General features: G+C 44.2%; 1 long non-coding RNA gene across 1 annotated transcript in view; it reads left to right on the top strand.

The window, feature by feature from the left end:
* Positions 3,513-6,000, top strand: part of LOC102172741 — a 37,806-nt gene continuing 35,318 nt past the window's right edge. Inside the window, exons 1-2 of the long non-coding RNA XR_001296599.2 lie at positions 3,513-3,801; positions 4,794-4,847. This is a non-coding gene — a long non-coding RNA (uncharacterized LOC102172741). The remainder of the gene's footprint in view (positions 3,802-4,793; positions 4,848-6,000) is intronic.

The following is a 6,000-nucleotide window of genomic DNA, read 5'->3' as shown; positions in this document are numbered from 1 at the left end:
AATTCTAAAATGGTAATTCAGCTTTGGAAGTTACTATAGGATTATGGTGCACTCCATATATGCAAGTAGCATTTCTAATCAAGAAAGCCCAGATTCAGCAATCAAATGTCCACAAGAAACCAGGTATGAGATGTTACAAAGTAATGACCAGATGGTCTCAGAGAATCCAGACCTCATCGAATGGCCTTCAAATCAGAGACAAACGGTCTTTTCTAATTATGAATTTTGACAAGAGTAAAAATGGAAGAGAACTTAAGAAAGAATTTCATTTAAGGCCAAAATATAAGGCCATGGAAAGGAGTCCGCAAACAGCGCACAGAGAGCAAGGAGAGAGTCAAGTGCTGGAAACTAAAGGAAAAGACAGACAGTGGTGGGAAAGCTAGTTGTTTCAGCCATAATTGCTTAAATTAGCTTTAGCCACTTATTTTTAATTTCTATAATTTCCAGTAACATACTACCCAGCCAGATATGTACCAAATTTGACTGAAACATTGAAGTGTTCCTATGTCACCATATAAGCGATTCTTCTTGCTTGTGCTCATGTGGCATCTGTTTCGATATCCACCCTTGTTTTAGATCCTGGGTGTGAACAAGACAGAGAAGATCCCTACTCTAATGGAGTCGAGGAGAAGATAAATGGTACATATGTTTGTTTGCTTGTTTTAATGACCTTGCAAGAGAATTTTAGGAAGCATGGCATTAGGAAGTGCTCTTTAGGAAATGACTAGGATAATGGGAAGAGAGATGGTGTGGATAGCTGGCACTATTTTAGATAGAAAATAAGTGCTTATCTAAGAAGGTGGTTTTTCAACCCATTTTCCAAGTCAGAAGACAAGTACTCTGAGCAGAGGAAATAGAATAAAATCCTGAGAAAGGAAAGAGGTTGGCTGGTCTGGGAGGAGAGTATGTCTAGAACCCACTGATTAAAAAGGAAGGTGATTAAGGACAAAGTTGGAAAGACAGGCAGAGCCAGCTCACATGGTCCCTTCTGGGCCTTGTTAAGATTTCATGTAAATGTAGACAGAAGACATCAAGAGGTGAACTGAATGAAGGAAGAGGTTTATAGGAGAGTGAAAAGATCTAGAGTACCTCTATCCAATAGAAAAATAATATGAGCTACACGTGTAATTTAAAATTTTCTAGTAGCCACACTAAAAAAGTGAACAGAAACAGGTGAAATTAAGTTTAATAATATATTTCATTAACCATATATTTCAAAAATATTTAGACATTTAACACTCTTTTTTATCATATCCAGTCTTCAAAAATTTTGTGTGCATTTTACACATCAGCTCAGACAAACTACATTTCAAAGGCTTAACTACGGCATGTGGCTACTGAATTGGGCGGTGTGGGTCTTGAAGTTTCAGTAGAATTCACAGAAAATGTATTCATCACTCACCCTACCTAAGGACTCTTGGTTCCAGAAAGTGAGCAAATGCTTAGAAAAGTCTTGCCCTCAAAAGAAAGGTAGGTTTTTCAGGCAAAGGAGATACAGAATGTCTCCTATGAAGAGGTTAAAGAGATACAGATTTCTGTGCCCAATAAAATGTAGATTCCAGGAGACACAGTCAAAAAGACTTCCCACTCCACCCTCACTGCATTTGATGACTTCAGGTCTTCCCTCTCTTCTGGATCACTCTCACAAATACATAAAGGATGTTATTGTTTCTCCTGTTTAAAACAAAAACCTCCTGACCACTTTAGTTTTCTCACTGCTTTTATCCCCAATATGTGGGATAGTACCTAACATTCACTGATGCTTACCAGGTATTCAGAATTTGTTCAATAAGTTATATAATATATACAGTATCAAGCACCTAAAGCCTCAACAAATGTTAATTACATTCCCTACCATAATGTGACTTCCCAATGTTATCTTTAGTTAGCCATCAAAGCAAATCATTTATATTCTTAAGCTGGAACTCAGCATAAACTGAGGGCGTTTGAACAGAAAACATTTTGGTTCATTTATTCATTTCTGCTATGGCCTTCACAGAGTGATGAGTTTTTGTGTGTTTTTTTTTAAAGTTCTCCATGGTACCATCTTGTTGGTAAAAAAGTTATGACCAACCTAGACAGCATATTAAAAAGCAGAGACATTACTTTGCCAACAAAGGTCCATCTAGTCAAAGCTATGGTTTTTCCAGTAGTCATGTGTGGATATGAGAGTTGGACTATAAAGAAAGCTGAGTGCCAAAGAATCGATGCTTTTGAACTGTGGTGTTGGAGAACACTCTTCAGAGCTCCTTGGACTCCAAGGAGATCAAACAGTCAATCCTAATGGAAATCAGTCCCGAATATTCATTGGAAGGACTGATGCTGAAGCTGAAACTCTGATACTTTGGCCACCTGATGCGAAAAGGTGACCCACTGGGAAATACCCTGATGCTAGGAAGGACTGGGAAGGCAATGGCAGCCCACTCCAGTGCTCCTGCCTGGAAAATCCCATGGATGGAGGAGCCTGGTGGGCTGCAGCCCATGGGGTCGCTGAGGGTCAGACAGACTGAGTGAAGGAAATGGCAACCCACTCCAGTGTTCTTGCCTGGAGAATCCCAGGGACGGCGGAGCCTGGTGGGCTGCCGTCTCTGCGGTCGCACAGAGTCGGACACGACTGAAGCGACTTAGCAGCACCAGCAGCAGCAGGAAAGACCGAAGGTAAAAGGAGAAGGGGACGACAGAGGATGAGATGGTTGGGTGGCATCACAGACTCAATGGACATGAATCTGAACACGCTCCGGGAGTTGGTGGTACACAGAGAGGCCCGCAGTCCATGGGGTCACAAAGAGACACGACGGAGCGACTGAACTGAACTGATGGTACCGAGTATCACGGCCTCATGGAGATGGCTCTCAAGCTAGGATTCTAATATATTAGTTGTTGGGACCTGTTTACAGCATATTTTAAACTTGTATAACCCAGTTCTGAGAGAAACTTAGTGAAAATATATTATTCCATTGTACAGAAAAACCACCGAAGGTACAGGAAAGATAAGTATTTCGCTGAAGCACCATGCATCTGATAAAACCTGGAACCCAGCTTTGCTGAGCAGCTCTCTTCCCGGTACAGCTTGTGAGGATTAAAAGCAGACAGACTGTTGCCAATACAAACCCGGCAGAAGAGGGGGAGGAGATCGTGTGTTTGATGGCGCTGTCTCTGTTGAAGCAGCCAGGGAATAACCGGGCGTGGCCCAGCCTGTGATGCTCACAGACGCAGAGCGATGCCGACACAGGCAGCAAAGGCTTCGTCTCTGCTAACCGCCTGCGTGCGTGCTCAGTCACTTCAGCAGTGTCCGACTCTCTGCGACCCCACGGGCCAGGCCCCTCCGTCCATGGGAGTCTCCAGGCAAGAGGTCTGGAGTGGGCTGCCCCTCCAGCTCACCCTTATCCTGCCCCGGGCACCTGCAGCCTGGGCTCGCGGCGAGGCCGCACCGCGCACGCGTCCCCGGGGGCCCTCGCGCCGCCGCCGGAAGCCGCCCTCTCGGCCGCAACTGCTGCGCCGGAGCCGCGCGAGCGGGATGCGGGGCCCTGGCGAGGAGGCAGGACCGGCTCGGCCAGTGCTGGCGCCCCGGCTCCGGGGTCCGGAACGAAGGCTCCTCCTGCGAGATCGGGGCCCCTGGCTCGCCCTCTGATGCGGTGAGCAGGGACCCACGGTTGGCGTAGACCATGCCAAAGGCCGGCATTCCCCACGCAAGGTGTTGAGTTTCCGTTTTCTACCGGTTAGTCTTATTTGCCCCCCCTGCACAATCCTAGAGGGGTTTCGCTGCTGAGGAATCACCCTGTGAAAGATTAAAGGATATGGGTAAGGACAAGATTTGAACTCAAATTTGGCTCTTTCTGCTATGCTTTTCTACCTCTTTCAGACTTCAGCAGGCCAGCTGAGAGTTCGTGTAAATGGAAGGAAAAGTTTATTAGTGAAGAATTTAAAGACAAAGTCTCATATTTCTGATACGGCTATAAAATAAAGAGGTTGAAGGGGGAGAAAAGGTGCCAGACTTTGGAGATTCGGGAGATTAGATTGTGAGAGTAGATTGCCATCTGAGAAAAATTAGAGGACAAGGTGACTTTTTAAAAAAAAGATAATTTGCTTGCAAGAAAAAAAAAAAATCTCTTACTAGCATTAGCAAAACGAAGGTACATGTGTTCATTTATTGTATTGTATGAACAGATATGATTACATAATCTAAAGGCAAGAAGTGAACCAGGTGCCATGAGAAACTCAGCAAGACAAAAAATCCAACTTTTTTGACCCTGTGGGGACATGGGTCATATCAAGAGGGACTGACGGGTTGGAGCAACCACCATAAACTGTTTTTTACAGTCCTCCTTGGGTTTCCCTGGTGGCTCACACTGTGAAGAATCGGCCGGCAACACAGGAGACGTGGGTTCAATCCCTGAGTTGGCAAGATCCCCAGGAGAAGGGAATGGGAGCTCACTCCAATGTTCTTGCCTGGAGATTCCACGGAGAGAGGAGCCTGGTGGGCCACAGTCCATAGCGTTGCAAAGAGTTGGACACAACTAGACAACTAACACACACACAGAGAGTCCTATAGAAGGTTGTTAAATGAACAAAAGTATTTGAGAACTAATTACTGGATTTTTCAAGATACTGATATTGGTTTGATGAAAAACATCTCACAGGGAATTATAAAACAGTGAAAAATGAACAGCTGTAGAATTAAATTTCCCTCAATTTTAAGCATCCTACTCAAGGACATAATTAGTACTTATTTGTCTCCGTATTTTCCTATAGAAAAAAAGCATTTATCTTCTCATTTCTCTCTTGTATCCTAGTGAAAAATGCCAGGAAATCCTGTGTGGATAAGACAGGAAGCAAGACTGTTGGGGGTAAGAACTAAAGGCTACTTAAGAAAATGACTAAAATGTTGCAATTTCTTTTTAAAATTTATTTATTTTTTAATTGAAGGATAATTGCTTTATAGAATTGTTGTTTTCTGTCAAACATCAGTATCAGTTCAGTTCAGTCGCTCAGTCATGTCTGACTCTGCAACCCCATGAATGGCAGCACGCCAGGCCTCCCTGTCCATCACCAACTCCTGGAGTTCACTCAGACTCACGTCCATCGAGTCCGTGATGCCATCCAGCCATCTCATCCTCTGTCATCCCCTTCTCCTCCTGCCCCCAATCCCTCCCAGCATCAGAGTCTTTTCCAATGAGTCAACTCTTCGCATGAGGTGGCCAAAGTACTGGAGTTTCGGCTTCAGCATCATTCCTTCCAAAGAACACCCAGGGCTGATCTCCTTCAGAATGGACTGGTTGGATTTCCTTGCAGTCCAAGGGACTCTCAAGAGTCTTCTCCAACACTACAGTTCAAAATCATCAATTCTTCGGTGCTCAGCCTTCTTCACAGTCCAACTCTCACATCCATACATGACCACAGGAAAAACCATAGCCTTGACTAGACGGACCTTAGTCAGCAAAGTAATGTCTCTGCTTTTCAATATGCTATCTAGGTTGGTCATAACTTTTCTTCCAAGGGGTAAGTGTGTTTTAATTTCATGGCTGCAATCACCAGCTGCAGTGATTTTGGAGCCCCCCAAAATAAAGTCTGACACTGTTTCCACTGTTTCCCCATCTATTTGCCATGAAGTGATGGGACCAGATGCCATGATCTTCATTTTCTGAATATTGAGCTTTAAGCCAACATTTTCACTCTCCTCTTTCACTTTCATCAAGAGGCTCTTTAGTTCCTCTTCACTTTCTGCCATAAGGGTGGTGTCATATGCATATCTGAGGTTATTGATGTTTCTCCCAGCAGTCTTGATTCCAGCTTGTGCTTCTTCCAGTCCAGCGTTTCTCATGATGTACTCTGCATATAAGTTAAATAAGCAGGGTGACAATATACAGCCTTGATGTACTCCTTTCCCTATTTGGACCCAGTTTGTTGTTCCATGTCCAGTTCTAACTTGCTTCCTGACCTGCATACAGATTTCTCAAGAGGCAGGTCAGGTGGTCTGGTATTCCCATCTCTTTCAGAATT

This window comes from Capra hircus, chromosome 15, assembly GCF_001704415.2.
Source record: "Capra hircus breed San Clemente chromosome 15, ASM170441v1, whole genome shotgun sequence".
Taxonomy (NCBI): domain Eukaryota; kingdom Metazoa; phylum Chordata; class Mammalia; order Artiodactyla; family Bovidae; genus Capra; species Capra hircus.
This window is presented reverse-complemented; position numbering and strand designations above follow the sequence as displayed.